General features: G+C 47.3%; 1 protein-coding gene across 1 annotated transcript in view; it reads left to right on the top strand.

Annotated features, from left to right (window-relative positions):
- Window positions 1-5,862: 5,862 nt before the first annotated feature.
- Window positions 5,863-16,081, top strand: part of BZW1 (basic leucine zipper and W2 domains 1) — a 48,962-nt gene continuing 38,743 nt past the window's right edge. Inside the window, exon 1 of the mRNA XM_078680184.1 lies at window positions 5,863-6,017. The gene's annotated coding sequence lies outside the window, so the exon portion shown is untranslated. The remainder of the gene's footprint in view (window positions 6,018-16,081) is intronic.

Consider the following 16,081-nt stretch of genomic DNA (forward strand, 5'->3'; position numbering starts at 1 on the left):
CCCTGCGCAGAGCAGGCCTCACAATCAAAGCCAGTAAGTGCCAGATTGGGCAGGGTTCAGTGGTGTACTTGGGGCACCAAGTAGGGAGCGGCAAGGTGGCCCCCCTGCAACCCAAGATTGATACCATCCTGGCATGGGCACCGCCCAAAACCCAGACTCAGGTGAGAGCCTTCTTGGGTCTCACGGGTTATTACAGGAGGTTCGTCAAGGATTATGGTAACATTGTGCACCCCTTGACTTCGCTGACTTCCAGGAAGCAGCCCCGACTTGTGATCTGGACTGACGCCTGTCAGACGGCCTATGACACCCTGAAAACTGCAATGTGCACAGCACCCATACTCCAGGCACCCGACTTTTCTAAAGAATTTGCTGTCCAGACGGACGCTTCAGAGCATGGCGTGGGGGCTGTTCTAGCTCAGGTGAATGAAGAGGGCCGAGACTTACCTGTAGCCTTCATCAGTAGGAGGTTACTTCCCAGGGAACAGAGGTGGAGTGCGATAGAGAGAGAAGCATTTGCTGTGGTCTGGGCGCTGAAGAAGCTAAGACCCTACCTCTTTGGGACTCACTTCCGGGTTCAGACAGACCACAGGCCCCTCAGATGGTTGATGCAGATGAGGGGTGAGAATCCAAAGCTGTTGAGGTGGTCCATTTCCCTACAGGGGATGACTTCACGGTGGAACACCGCCCTGGCACAGATCACGCCAATGCTGATGGTCTGTCCAGATTTTTCCGCCTTAGTGATGAGGACTCCCTAGGGTAAGGGTAGTTCTCCCCACATTTCAGCTGGAGGGGACACGTGTTAGACCTGGCATCATTGGCATGAGTCTCTCCTCCATGTTTTCTGTTTGCCTCCTCTGTTTACGATGTTTTTGCTGGTAAATGCGTTGGGCACTGTGCCACTGCTGATCAGTGCCACAGTGCAAGTGCTCCCTATGTGAAATTGCTGTATTGATTGAATTCCATGATTGGCTTATTTGGTTTACTGTCAGTCCCTAGTAGAGTGCACCAGGAGTGCCAGGGCTTGTAAATACAAATGCTGCTAGTGGGCCTGCAGCACGTGTTGTGCCATCCACAAGAGCGGCCTAGTAAAAGTATGTCTGAAGGTCTACCATTGCTAGACCACGTGCAGTCTGGTACTGTCACGCAGACTGCGCAAGTACACCTACTTGCCAGTCCCTAAACCTTCCCTTAACTTCATGTTAGTCACCCCTATGGTAGGCCCACGGGCAGGGTGCATTGTAAGCATAAGGTAGGACAAGCCTGACAAGGTTGGCATGTCCTAATAGTGAATTACAGCCATATTCGTTTTTCACTAGTGTACGGTAACCTGCTCTCCATCAGTTAGAATGGGCTGCCAGGATTATTAATGCTATAATCCTAGCGGGCTCGGGGAGCATGGTGCAATGTCGAGTTTGGTATCCCTGAACTCAGGGTTTAATAACGCATCCTTTTGTGTGGATGGTTTTTGGACTCTGTGTTTGAAAATAGCACTTTTAGAAAGTAGCTATTTTCTTGTCTAACTGTCTACCGGTCTCTGCTGGTTCTGGTGTGCGTGTGACAGGAGCTGGGTGGCTCCAGAGGTCTGAATGAGTCAGTGTGGGGTGAGTGTGGCATTTACATTGAGAGTAGGGGAAGAGTAGCTCCTGATAGCCTGCTCTGCCTGATACAATGCTGGCTCCGCCCCCCTGCCAGGCGACTGATGACTCTGTGCCTGCCTGGGACTTTCCTGGCCCACCTCCTGCCGGGCAACTGATGGCCCTGCCCCTGCCAGTGACAATGCTGGCTCCGCTCCTGCTGGGCGGCTGAAGACTCTGCCCTGCACAGTGAATAGGCCAGGTGCTTCGGCCTGGCAACACCCACAACAAACCCAAGATGGGGGGAAATTCCCCTGCATGGACAAAGGGATCAAAGCCAAAAAGGGGTATAAGAGAAGGACCCCTGAACCAAGAATTTAGATCACTTCTGACAAGGAAACCTGAACCAAGGACAAGAAGCCTGCTGATCTAAGGACTGCCTACCCCTTCTGCCAGAGTGCTGTTTGTTGGGGAAATCCTGCATTGCTTCTTTATTTTTGCCAAGGAACCAGGAGAGAGGAACTGTGTGTGTACTCTCAATCTTTGCTAAGAAAATCTCCAAGGGCTGGAAGAGTGCCAGTCTCCTGTTGAAGTCACAGGGCTAAAGGACTTCATCTGCTTAAAGTGCTGTTTGCTGGAACTTGTGACTCCAGCACCTCTGAAAGAATCCAGCAATCTCGACGCCGACGGACGCCCCCGAATCCAGCTCGACATCGTGAGTAACGGCTCCAGTGTCCCGCTTCCTCGACGCCGGCCGCCGGGCCCGATCGACGCCAGCAACAACACCAGTGAGTAGTGAGTTCGGCTCCAGCTCCAAGTGACCTCGTGTCGACGCCGCTGCTGATCGCATCAACATCGAGCCCTCTCGACGCCGTGAGCGCTGCTCACTCGTGCAACATTGACATCGACGACGCCGTATCCTGCTTCACCTCGTGAGCGCTGCTCCTGCCTGACTTCGGTCGACGCCGCTGCAGATCGCCCCGACTCCGAGGCCCGATCGACGCCGAAGACGTGACGCCGGACATCTCGACGCCGCTGATCATCGAGTGCTTCACTTTTCCAAGGTACTGTGTTGTGGGGGTCTGTGTGACTCCGGGCTCGACGTAGCGCTCCTCGCGGTCGACGCCGAACCTTTGGACTAACTTTGCCTCGACGTTGTGTGACTCCCGTGTGGCTTACATTGTTGCCAAGAACTGTGTTTTAGAGAAGAAGAGTTGCTTTTGATACTAAAGACTTTGTGCTAAGAAGAAACCGTGCTTGAATTATTATTTTCCCTTCCAAGAGTATTTATTAAGATTGTGGTATATTTTTGTCGTTATTTGGTCTTGTGCTAAGCCTTATATAAACATTCTTATTTTTATAATACTACTGTGTTGTGTCCATTTGTAGTGTATTCACTTTATTACTGTATGTGGTCATCAATGCTTAACGCACTGCCTCTGAGATAAGCCTGTCTGCTTTGCCAAGCTACCAAGGGGGTGAGCAGGGGTTATCTAAGTGTGTGATCCCCTTGCCCTGACTAGAAAAGGTGTGTCCCTATTTGTCAGAAGTGTATACCTCTGCCAACTAGAGACAGCCGCTTCTAACAGACGTTAACATAGTCCTGTGGTTTTTAGAATCTTGGCCTGAAAATAAATATCTATTGAGGAAACAACAGCTAAATTAACTATGCTCTTGAATCTAATTTCATGTAAGTGAGTGTCTAGCATGTGTGCCCAATACCTAGCTAGGTGAGTTTTTTCGCCTGAGGGTGTTACCTTTTCTATTTCCAGATAGATGAAGTGCAATTCCAGGTCAGTATCCTACCTGACTTTTCGGATAACTAAGCTTTGCATGGTTCAGTGCCTGAAAGCATGCGAAATGAGTACTGCTGAGTTTCTTACTGATATGAGAGGTCAATTGTTGATTGCTTTACAGAAACATTTTAGACCTGTAGCAGCTCACCCCTAGCTAGGTGGGTGCATTGGTTATTGTCCCAAGTGGGCATTGATACCTCTGTTTTTGGTGCTCACTCCACTACAGGGGCGATGACTTCAAAATCATTTCCTTTAGGTTCACGTTTAGAGGACATCTTAAGAGCAGTAGATTGGTTGTCAGAATATGCGTTTAAGTCATTCTATTATAAGCCGATTGTGGATGTATCTTGCTTCTGTGGTGGTGGCTCAGTCGGTGGCATAATCGGTCCTGACATAGAACCAAAATTGTTCTACCATTCGCAACAAAAAATATCAATTCTATTAAGGACACAGAGATGAGGATTATCCCACTTAGTCATTTACACATATATGTATTTCCCTCCCTGATAGTATTGATTATTTCATTATGTTTTCAGCAGAGGTGTGGAATTTTATAAAAATATCTACTTGCCCATGCGGCACCTTGTTTCAAAAATCTATTTGTCCTGTAACAAAATCCACTTGCCCCTTTGGTGCCATGTAGTGCAGCGACAAATTATGTCAGCAATCTCATTATATATGAACTCTGATATAGCCTCACCAATTTCAGACCTACTGGCTTTGCCAATAATTGTTTATTTTTGTTTCCAATAATCCTATTGAAACCGTTTGCACTGATTTTTCATTATGAATATTTTTGGGAAATACTAGAATGCATCAACACATGTTACTAAATGATTTTGCAAAGAAAGGGTACCTGAAAAGACAGTAGTTTAGATAAATGTTTTTTTCCTGCTTTAATTTTTTTATGAACATTTTATTTTGAAAGCAAAGAATCATCAATCTTGATTTCAAGCTTCTGCAAATATTTGCATCAAATCAGACACCATTCTGGGAACATTATACATAGCCTCAATATTGCTAAACTTTGAAAACGTGTGTACACATTTTTATACTGGAAACACTGTCAGTAGTGCGGTTGGAGCTTACAACATTCACTTACAGCGCTCACCCTAATAATAAAGGCTTTCAATTAATGAACCATAAATACAAGTTTGACCAGCGTTAACATACGCGCAAAAATATTACCACAATGGCAGACAGTGCACTTCCCTGATCAATAATGTGGTACTGGAAGCCAAAGGGTTTGTGCTTCAGGGCGTTGGACCTACTTGTCCCAAGGACAAAATACACATGAAAACTTGTTGCCCTTGACCCCAAACAATATGTCCTGGGTGTCGGGCTACAGGAATTCCACATCCCTGTTTCTGATATATGAGCTAGTGTTTACGGCTTTAGTGTTTTCATTTTTCCTATGAAATGAGAACAAGTGATTCATGCCATGTGGAAGCTTGATGCTTCTGGAAGTATTCTCCAGTGATATTTGGGTACTTCGTGGGATGATCTTCCTGTTGTCGCAAGCAGAGGAATTCGGATTCCTTGGACCCAGGACTTTCAATTCGGGCTCTCAGACTTTTTAATAGTTTTGCTGATATTTGAGGCAAAGAAAGAAGAAGCTGAATAGCAATGTGAAGATTATGTAGGGTTGTGGACTGTATGGTTGGGTCATGTGATTATGGTGATCATGGGAAATGAAGTGCTTTGAAAGTTTTACATTTGATCGGCTGCTGAAAACTAAAGAGTAAAGAAAGAGAAGCATAATCAAAGTTTACATGTCCTTAATATAATTGAAAATTATTATTGCAAATGCTAGAACTGTTTTTTATTCAAGCATGCAAAGAAAACAACTGGCCTGGATGAAATACTGACGCATGGAACAGGGCAACATGATGGTTCTGCGTGTGATTAGGTGAGATGCCTTTAAAGGTAATGAAAAAAACACCAACACTGAGGGCACATACTAGATTTCTTGCTGACAAAAGCGAAGTCAAAAAAGTTAGATTGGAGCTTTCCGACTTAAAATATCTATTGAACCTTGCACAACTCATTATTTTTTCCAACGAAAACAACTGTAGACTGCACGTCTCACTCAATAAATTGTGCAATCCAACATGGGTGCTGCGTTGAAGTCGCTTGCCACTGGCACTTGATCAGCTGCGTCGTGACAGCCCAATATTTCTTCTCTGTCTATTACCACAGCAATGGTTCCGCCCATGTCGGATAAATCTGGTGCTCGCCAGGAAGAGGCCTGTGGCGTGATTACGCAATATTTTGGGCACAGTCCATAGCTAAACAGGGGAGTTAAAGCGCCATTGTAACTTAAATCTTCTGAAGTGGCACTGGCAGCCACAAATATCAAGTTTTACGTAAATATTTCAAAAATATCTCCATTTAGTAACTGCTTACAGTGTCACTGGCGTGAAGTCTATCGAAAGGCGAATAGGAAGTCTTAACACTTACACCACTGGAGGAATGGACTCACCCGGCTGCATGAACTCTCGCGATGACGCTTCTGCGTGACGTTAATAAGCCTTTTTTCTCCTCTTTCCCTCCTCTCCGGCGTCGCACAGCGTAAAGGGGGGAAGTCCGCAAAGTCGTCGCCGCTCAGCCCATTCACGTCGCCCGTTTCTTCTCAGACTTTCATTCGGTGAGTTGTGACAGAGTCCTTTGGTACAGTGAAAGACATGAGCAAGCTGTTTTACTTGGATAGGGGCTGTCCGGTCTTTCCTGGCCACAGCGGCACCTTGTCTAGAAGGGTGAAGTATTCCCCCAAAGGCAGGTCATGGTTCTGGCCTGTCTTTCCGGTGCTGTGAAGGCTTCTTTGGTAGTCGGGAAGGCTTCGGGATCTTTTGTCATGGGGTGGCGGGGTCACATGGATTAATCCTTTACTTTATACTGCGCGACCTGGAGTCCTAGTGAGAACATCCATTGCCCACTCTCCTCCGGCTCACGTTTGTCTTTATCGGTCGTTGGAATAAAGATCTCAGTCGGAGAGCTTTTGTGCAACCACGACTAGCCGGGTGTCAGAGTGTGGAACCGGTGCTTAGTCGGAAATGTCATGCGGACTGGACACCGACAAGGTGATTCCGAGGCTCCCACTGTCTAAATGAATAGTTAGTACACACTTACGTTAAAAGTAATTTTCGGTTTTTGTACAGTAACTGGATAACTGTATGCATAGACCTTTAAATTTGCCATTCAGCACGTAAATTACTGAATTTTTTATTAATCTAAGCCGTGGTTTTCCGTCGTTTAGTGGTATGTTCTGCCCGCCTGTTACAAAGGCAAGTAGTAAGACTTGTTTTTACATCCAGCTAAGTGGCCAGTTCATAAACTCTTGATTTCTTGTACCATTCTATTTTTGTCCCATGTATTTCGTGTCCTAAAATAGTGCGTACTAAACGTCTTGTGAATTCACTCTCCAACTGGCCAGGAAACACAAGGTTTTAATTTGCACCAAATCAGAATATTTGTTTAACTACTGCTCAAGTCTAGCTAATGCAATAGCATCTCAGAAAATATTTTCACTTGACGGCACACCGATATCTTTCTAGAAGAGACATTTAATAACTTTTAAGATGTGCCAACAGCGATGCCTATTTATGACTTTGCATGTCTTAACAAGTAGAGCAAGTGTAGATATGACTGAAAATACTGAAGTGAATACTTTACAATTTGTAAATTCAATAAAGCGTCTGGTTGCTTTGAGATGCAATCTATTTGTTTTTAAGGCCAGCCTTCATCTTAAAGGATGATGGGATCAGAACTCTTGTTCCTTATATATTGGATAATTACTTATGCTTCAATGTACCGAGTGCTTTTGGTGTGTAGCATGGCTAAGGCTGGTTCTGTGGGGAGAAGCTGATGTCTTGTTCCAAAGGTGTGCATGATTTGGGAATTTCATTGCTGAGTTATATTTTGCTCTGGGGCTATTTTACAAAGTTAAATACTAATGAAAAAGCAATTGCAATGTCTCAGCAGTAGGAATCTGCATGCTAAATTATCATAGAAGCAATGTTCCAGAGTTAAAAGCTAGGTTTGGAAATCTTCCCACACCATAAGTTCATCACAGGATTCTTTAAGGGTATCTCCTGGTGAAGTGTCTAATTAGCAACATAAATTGGTCTAATCCTTTGTAGCTTTCGTTGTGAGGTGAAACTACTAGGGTCCTTCCCTTTCCATTTGTTTGCTAAACATAAGTGATAAGTGTTTGACACCCTGAAACATTGATACTAAATTTGCTGCTGTTGGCATTCACTCTAGAGTGACTGGGGGTTCTGTTTGAAACCTCATCAGGTTGTACTATGACTAGAACTAGTGGAATGACAATGCAAATACAATCTTGTTGATGTATAAGCTTCATTTCGACAGCTCATGTCATAAAAGCTATAAAAACAGCATTTTATATTCAAAAGTAAACAGTATGTATAGCAACTCACTGAAGATCCAAGGAAAAAACAGCAATCACGGACTCCAAAATAGCTTTGTTAGCGGTGATTTATTCAGCAAAGAATCTGCACAGTTGCTGATTCTTTGCTGAATAAATCACCGCTAACTAAGCTATTTTGATCTCCGTGGTTGCTGTTTTTTCCTTGGATCTTCACAGTGAGTTATTGTTTGGGGGCTCGCCCCCTAACCCCAGACCGCCGCCACAAGAGGCTTGCCGTCATGGCGATCTTTGTGCACTGAGCGTGTTTACTTTAATATCTATCTATTTATCGCAACCAGGGTACAAAATGCAATTTGGCAGGTCAGTGATAAGAATTAATACACATAGAGCAATACAAACATACATTGAACATCTTATAATTAAGAGGGAGGAAACATTACAATACTTCCTAGTGTGGTACTCCTGTTGAACTCAAATGCAATCCCCTGCAAACCTCCTTAGGATTTCCAGCCCTCCTCTGTGCAACATCATAGAGACTAAGAACAATAAAGTGCACATGCATAACCTATATGTAAAACCTAAATAGTCAGCCTATGAGCCATACTACAGTTGTGTGTGTGATCGTGTTGCTGAGTGCTGTAGCATTCCTGTCTGGGTCTTTCGTCTGATGAGCCATGCCTGACTTAAGAACTCTGCCAAGCAGCACGCAAAAAGTGGTCTAGGGTTTGATATGAGAATGTGTAGGGCAACCCGATAGACCCATGTACACAATTGCCTAAAAATCAGTTATAACCATTTCACCCTCGAGTGCTGTATGCCTGACAAGCAAACAGAATGTGGGCAACACTTTGCTACTGGGGCCTTGCAACATTGGCAGTCCTTTGGTGTTTGATTGCTTGAGTGTCATTTTGCTGTTGTCGCAGACAGGTAGTGTGCCAATCCTAAAATGGATGTAGAACATCCTGTCCTGAGGGACCTGAATTATATCTAACACAGGGCTCTAAATGTCTGGAATATTTGTGAATGTAAAATGCTCTAGTTAGTCTCCCCCCGCCCCCAAGTTAGGTTTGCTGAATTCTTGTTCTGCCCATTCCTAGTATAAACATTTGAGCGCTTCTTTTCTAGGTGGCTCTTGGTTGACCCAATGCGCTTGAAGCCCCAGTGCTGACATCATTTTACTAACGTTGGAGATCCAACCTATGTTGTTGCTGGTACCTATCCGTATAACCTCTGATGGCTTCTGCATAGGGTAGTAGCTCTGGGGTCCGCTTAATATGGGCCCAAAAGAGCAGCGGGGAAGCCATGCTATGTCGCCACCCATATCTAGCATAAGGGGAATGTTTTGAGGCAGCACTATTAAACCCTAAGAAACTTATGCTTAGATCTGCAGAGATCTTGGGCCTTTTCAAATCCCCACAGCTCTGCACTGCACTGTACTATGCTGTGCAGTCTGCTTTGGAGTCATACACCTGGAGGGCTGGGGCTACCGGTCTGCTATGTGAAGAACGGTGTTCCCTCCCAAGTGATCCTGCTACTTGCTTATGGCCCATCAGCATCTTTGCTAGGTAAGGGTTCCATGACACTTTATCAGTTGGACACCAAGGTAATCGAAGGTGCCAATTCTTTCCAGGGGTGTCCCACCTAGCAAGGGGCTGCCTTTGTAGGACTTGTTGTGGTTAAAGGCCAAAAATTTGGTTTTTGAGGAATTAATAACCAACCCCCGGATTTCACAGAAGAGTTGGAACCTAATTAAGTAGTCGCTGCAACTCTGCTGGGGTCTTTGATGCCAGCAGGGTGTCTGCGAACAAGAGGGTCTGTACCTCATCAGCCCCCAGGGTTGGTGAGTCTGCTGGATCTGCTTGCAGAAAGCCAACTACTCTATTCATATAAAGGGAGAATAGAGGGGGAGCCAAAGCACAACTCTGTCAATCTCCTCAGACCGGAATACGCTCATCCAGCAGTCCTTGCATACCCACCTAATCTGAACGTGGTTCTCTTCATGTAGCTGGACCACCAAGTTAAGAATAAGTGGGGGGTGCCCATGTCTTTAAGTGCCAGCCATAATTTACTCCTAGGGGCTAAATCAAAGGCAGTCTTTAAATCAATTAATGCTAGGTTAAGACTGCCCTTGCCAATCACCACTTTCCAGTAGAGCAGTAGGAGCTGAAATGCCTGGTTGGTTGATCCCGTCCTCGCCCTAAAGCCGGCCTGATACTGTGATAAGATGGCATTGTCGTCTGCCTATAGCTGAATCCTTTACTGCAGAACTCTACTGAAGACCTTCTGTATTTTATTTATTTATTTTAGCGATTTGTAGAGCGCCTGGTGACCCGGAGGCATCCCCGCGCTATAACATTTGTGGAGACCAGAGGAGAAAAAGAGGGGACTTTATTTTGGGAATAGCAGCGTTTTCAGTTTTTTCCTGAAAATCAGATGACTGGGTTCCAGCCGCAGGGGGCGGGGAAGTGAATTCCACCCGGAAGATGCTTTAACAGAAAAGCGTCGGCCGCCGGTACGTGTCTTCCTGTATCTGGGGACGTTGGCCAGACGCTCATTATCCGAGCGAAGGGACCTGGGGGCCTTGTAAGGGGTAACCAGGTCTCTCAGAGTAGCAGGGCCAAGATCATTAAACAGTTTGTGTGCAGTGCACAGGGCCTTGAATTCGACCCTTTGACGTATTGGAAGCCAGTGGAGGGCCTTAATTGCTGGTTTGGCTGATACTCTGGAAGGGAGGTTCATAAGTAACCGGGCGGCTGCGTTCTGCGTGCGCTGAAGTTTAGCCATGGTAGCTTCTGGAGCTCCCAGATATACCATGTTGCTGTAGTTCAGCCGCGCAAGGATCAGACCTTGGACCAGGAGTTTCCTGGATAGGGGCGGAAGTATTGGGAGGATCCTGCGGATAGAGCGCATGAGACCAAAGCAGGTACCTTCTGTTTTGGATGCTTGGGTTTTCATCGACAGCTCGGGTTCTAGCCAGACTCCTAAGGTCTTAATTTCTTGTTTCGGGGTGGGAATTTCCCCGAGCACGTCTGGCCAGACCGATGGGGGGATGGTGGTCCATTGCTTGCCCAGAAGCATGACTTCAGTCTTTGACCCGTTTAGTTTGAGCGATGACTCGCACATCCAGTTGTGAATTTCCTTGAGGCAGTTCGGCAAATTGTCTGGATAGTTGTACAGTTGGGAGAGTGAGACGACCAGTTGCGTGTCGTCTGCGTAGCTCACTATTTTGATCCCGAAGGGGGTGACCACGTCTTCGAGAGGGGCCATGTAAGCATTAAATAGAGTGGGGCTTAGTGATGACCTCTGGGGGACCCCGCTTGTGACGGGGAGGGTGGCAGAGTGGAAGTTGCCGTCCCATACCTGGAACGAGCGCCCTGAGCGGAAGGATTCTATCCACGTGAGCGCCGAACCTGCGATCCCTGCCGCAGCCAGCCGATGGAGTAAGACACGATGGTTAACTGTGTCGAAGGCTGCGCTGAGATCCAGGAGGATCACTGCCACTGACCCTCCTGAATCCAGAATGCACCTTGCCTCCTTGATGATGGCGAGAAGGGCGGTGTCTGTGCCATGGCCCGGGCGAAACCCAGTTTGGGACTGCCGTAAGAGGTTATTTGCTTCTAGAAACTGTGACAGTTGCCCATTGACCAGTAGGGAATCGATCGGGCCTATAGTTTGAGGGATCATCTCTAGCTCCTTATTTATAAATCGGGACCACCTCAGCTCCTTTCTACGACCCAGAAACTGGAGCGCCATTAGCTATTGCATTTGCCAAGAGATGGATATGGCGTTCCCAACTTAGAATGTCTGCAAGAAATAAATCTCCAGGAATGCAGTCTGGTCCTGCTGCGTTGGACGGCATTCTTCTACCTAGTGTGGTCTCTCACCCAAGGTAAAAAGCTTGTCATCCAAGTGATGCCTGTATAACTCAGCTGCTTCTGCCGAGGGCGCGACCTCAGGAATAGAGTAGAGCTTCCAGAAGTAGTCGAAAATAACTTTGCATCCTTCGCTGTGCTTGCTTCCTAGAGTTGCTGCCTGCGGGATTTATCCCATGCTAACTTTGCCAAGTGCAAAGCAGCCATGTAAGCACTTCCTGGCAGTTTTAATCAAGGGGCAATTCTTACCTTTAATTGCTGCTGCTAGGCGTAATCACTTGTGTTTACAGTCTTATGTGTACCACAAATGGGCCTCTTTTAATGGCATACTGGTCTTATGGTCTGCTCTGGGAGCTAAAAAAAATATGCCATAAGTGGGTCAAAGGTGCGAGAATTAAAAATAGCTACATCGGCCAACCCAAAGTTTGGAGCTCAAGTATACCTACTGCCAGGTCATGCTGTATGTCTATGATTTTAGATTCTCGCAGTGCTACCTTCTGCCATTTTAAGGATTTGTTGATATTTGAGGGAACGATCTCCCTAGTAAGGATCAGGTGCGAGCTGCTCAAGCAATAGTAGAGCTTCCCACAAATGACTCCTGCTTGGACAGAGGATTGTAATCCCTCTCTGTAGTGGTGCCCACACATGTCAATCAAGTCTTCCCAGAGCCTCACATCAAGGAGGATGTAATCCATGCGGGACGGGCAGCCAACTCTATTGCACGTATTCACGCCCTGCCTATACAAGGGTGTTCTGCCATTAACTGCCCTCAAGCTGAACTCTTCATTAAGGGCTTTAAGTTGGAGCGCCGTCTGCATCCATCTTTTGACTGGGGGTAGGTTTTAAGGAGGGACTGCCCATTTGGGGCAGTCATCCTCGATGCCTAGCGGATCTTCCAATAGAGTAATGGTAGGTGAGGGTCTATCCCTTTAGTCCCCCTCGCAGAAACATTGAACAAGTGGATGGGGACCATGGTGGGGCATGTGGTGATTACGGGTAGGCTGCAAATGAGCTCCTAGCGCAGGGATGCCAAGCTGAGGGGGGGAGCCGGTCTACAGTAATGATTTAACTAAGATGGTGAGGCACTCAATCATGGATGTCACTGTCCCTAATTCAGCCCTGAGCGTATTAATACGTTGGTGTGTGTACTGGAGTTCTAAATTTGATGCTGATTCAATCGCTTCAGCAATCACAAAAGAAGGCTGGGGAGTGTCTTCCATAGGCTCGACAGAAAGGTCCAATAAAGGAGTGAACCTATAACACAAGACTTAGCAGGTCCTAGCTGCAGAGTGATGTTGCTAGGATGTCGTGGGAATTAATAGAGGGTGGGTGAACCCTCTAAGTCCGATAAAGCTTCCTTGTTGTGTCTAAGGGTCCTTTTACATAGTGTTTTTTGGAACGTTGTTGGGATGGTGGGTGAACAGCTTGTGCAAGAGATTCGGGGGTGAGAGGGGGTGCTGGCCAGAGGAGTTGCGTGTTGAGGCAGCGGATTCATCTTCAAGAATGCCTTCGCACTTGCTAATCAGTTTATCAATATGATCTAGAAAGCAATTGCTGCCTGTTTTTTTTTTTTTTTTGTTTGTTTTATTTTTTTTTTTAATTTGGGCCGGCGGTGTGACCTTTATTTTTATTTATATATATATATATATATATATATATATATATATATATATATATATTTTTCCCTTTCCCCACTTGCCCACCACCATTGCCCTCTGTAGTTTTTCTCTTCCCATCCCTTGCAAATGGACCAAGGCAGATGAATATCAGCCCAACCCTTTTTATAACCATATTAAAGAAGAGCAGTGGTAATAAAGCAAATACTTTGTTCAACAAGTAGCCTACGCAATCAGTCGGGCTATAGCCCAGTAACTGGGTAGGAAGGGGTTAGGGCTGGGCAAGTGGATTAATTCTCCAAACGGTACAAAGCGGTGGGTGCCCAAATAACTTCTCCCCAATACTTGGGCCACCTGTGGGACAAGAAAAGAGCTGCCACAAGAAGATAACTAATTTGGCCGAGGCAGGGCACAGAGACGGAATAAGAACAAACGACCAGTGTCAAATGTCCATAACCTGTTACATAAAGTGTTAACAGGCAGTCGCAGTTTGCTTGTAATCAAAGTACAGGTCCAGGCCTTGCCCAAGCTACAAGCAGCCAAGCGTTTGAGGGATGTCCCTGCCCTGCCTCTTTCTGGCAGACGGGCCCAGCCATGGGGCGTGGTCTACCATGCTGCAAAATGGCTACTATGTGAGTTGGCTCCGACGGCCAGGACGTAATCCTTTAATAATCCTTGAAATGGAGAGCTGCTGAGGTGCCCGTTGACGCTCCTCGGGTGGTGGAGGTCCTGAGGTCCCTGGTGCTGGTGCTCAAGCGGGCTCCAGGACTGAGTTGAGACCAACTGCTGGAGGTCTGACAATCCTCACCTCCTGCCGTGGCTGGGTTGCCCTGGAAATCGAGCCCGCGGCTGCTACTGGGACTCGGGCCCTCCTCCTGAGGTGAAGCTGTGATAACCCTGTCTACATCGCCCCAGCGGCTTTAAGGCATAGCCGAAGCCTACTGGGGTGCGAAGAGCTGTGGTGCGCCCAGGCGCTGTGGGGCCTTGTGCAGGGACCCGAGATGTGCTGTCCCAGAGGCCGTGGCTGCCGTCTTGGGGCCGTGATAGCTGGAGATTAGTTGCGGTTGGGACTGCTGGGACATTTGAGATGTGCTGGCTTCTGCTGCTGACTACACATGCGTTTCAGACACGCTGTGGGTGAGTGCAACAGTGCGGGGCGCCTGGAGAGGCAGAAGAGCTAGACGCGTGGAGTCTGCCATTTTAGCAGCGGCCCTGAGCACCCACTGGCCCTGCTATTGGGTTCATCTGCCATTTTGGAGCCACAATACTTGTAGCCAGAGATCGAATGCAGCTGGGACTGATGGGACGTATTGGAAGCGCTTGCTACCACTGCTGACTACACGGGCGCTGTATGTAGACTTGTGTGGGAGTGTGCCGGTACGGGGCGCATGTAGAGGTAGGAAGAGCCCAACGTGGTGCGTCTGCCATTTTGTCAGCGGCCCGCGGTACCCACTGTCCATACGGAAGATCACCCCTGCTAACAGCCGGGCAGTTGGAGGTGCTTGCGACGCGCATGCTGGCAAGGCTATTGGCTGTAAACCTTGCTTTTGCTGAGCTCTGTAGATGTCAAGGTGCGGCGCTCCCAGACAATCGCACACTTAGGAGCTTTTGATCCCTGCCCTCGTCGCTGCATACACTGCTGTGCCCCCTGCTGGCTGTGGAGAGCTTGCCTTTGAGTGGGTCCATTAGGGGTGCTTGTAATACCCTGGCCTTGGAGGACCCTGGTGGGCGGTGTGAGGTGTGGTGATACTTAGGTGACCGGGGGGGGGGGGATCCTAGATCGGACTCATCGCTCCGTGTCGGGTTGTGTTGCAGTGCTGGACTAGCCGCGGTGCGACGCTCTAGCTGCTGTCAAGATGGGCAAGTAGGATGGCAAGCAGCCGAAATTGACTTTTGAGAATAAACGTGCCACGAGACATACGGATCCTGACTCGGATGCACAGGGGGGTGGTCAACATGAGCTGCTGGCAGAAGATCATGGGCTACGTTTGATCCACTTTAAATATTGGCGTAGATACTATAGGATGCCTGTGGGTCTGTCGTATGAAGCTCAAGGGAAGACGAGAGCTGCTGGCGCTGCAGATACACCCTGGCTTCATTTTTACGTGTGGCATGGGACTGCCCACAGCTGAATTCTGGTCCAAAATTTTTGTAGCAGTGAACCAAATCGTTGAAGAGCTGATGCCCGGTCTCCACCTCTGGGCCTCCTAGGGTATGTTAGACACCGCTTAAGCAGCGTAAATTGCATGCACTTTTTTGCCAAAAGGCAGGTTGCAATTCCCTGGGGAAGGAAGAAGGTTCCCTCAATCAAGGGTTGGATAACACATATGGCCACACACAACTGAGTACGATTTGGGAACTTATACCCCCAACCTCGAGGCCCCGTAACATATGGGAACCTTTTTTAACCTGGGCTCAAGGTCCGCTGGAGTCTTCTATGCTCGCACACACAGAGGAGGCATCCGTTGTGGTATGAGCCGTTGTATTTCCTGTGCTTTTCTTTGCTATTTATAATCTTGCACTTCCAATGTCCACAAGCTGGGCCTGTTTGTACTGTTTAGGTTATACACCCTCTATAGAACGTAGGGTAACATTGGGTTAACTGTCAAAGATTGATGCCTAAAGTTGTGGAAACTATATCTTTCGCAGTGATGCATAAGTGGGTCACTCAATGTCATTAACTGTATTTCGAACTGTATTGATCATGACTGCTATATAACTTGTGCTGCTATAACACCAAGACCGACCCAGCCATGGCCTGCACGCGTCCCGGGTCTCAGCGGGCGCTTAAGGACTTGTTGGCAACCCCTCCCTCCAGGGAGGGAGGCTTCTG

This window comes from Lissotriton helveticus, chromosome 3_1, assembly GCF_964261635.1.
Source record: "Lissotriton helveticus chromosome 3_1, aLisHel1.1, whole genome shotgun sequence".
Taxonomy (NCBI): Eukaryota; Metazoa; Chordata; class Amphibia; order Caudata; family Salamandridae; genus Lissotriton; species Lissotriton helveticus.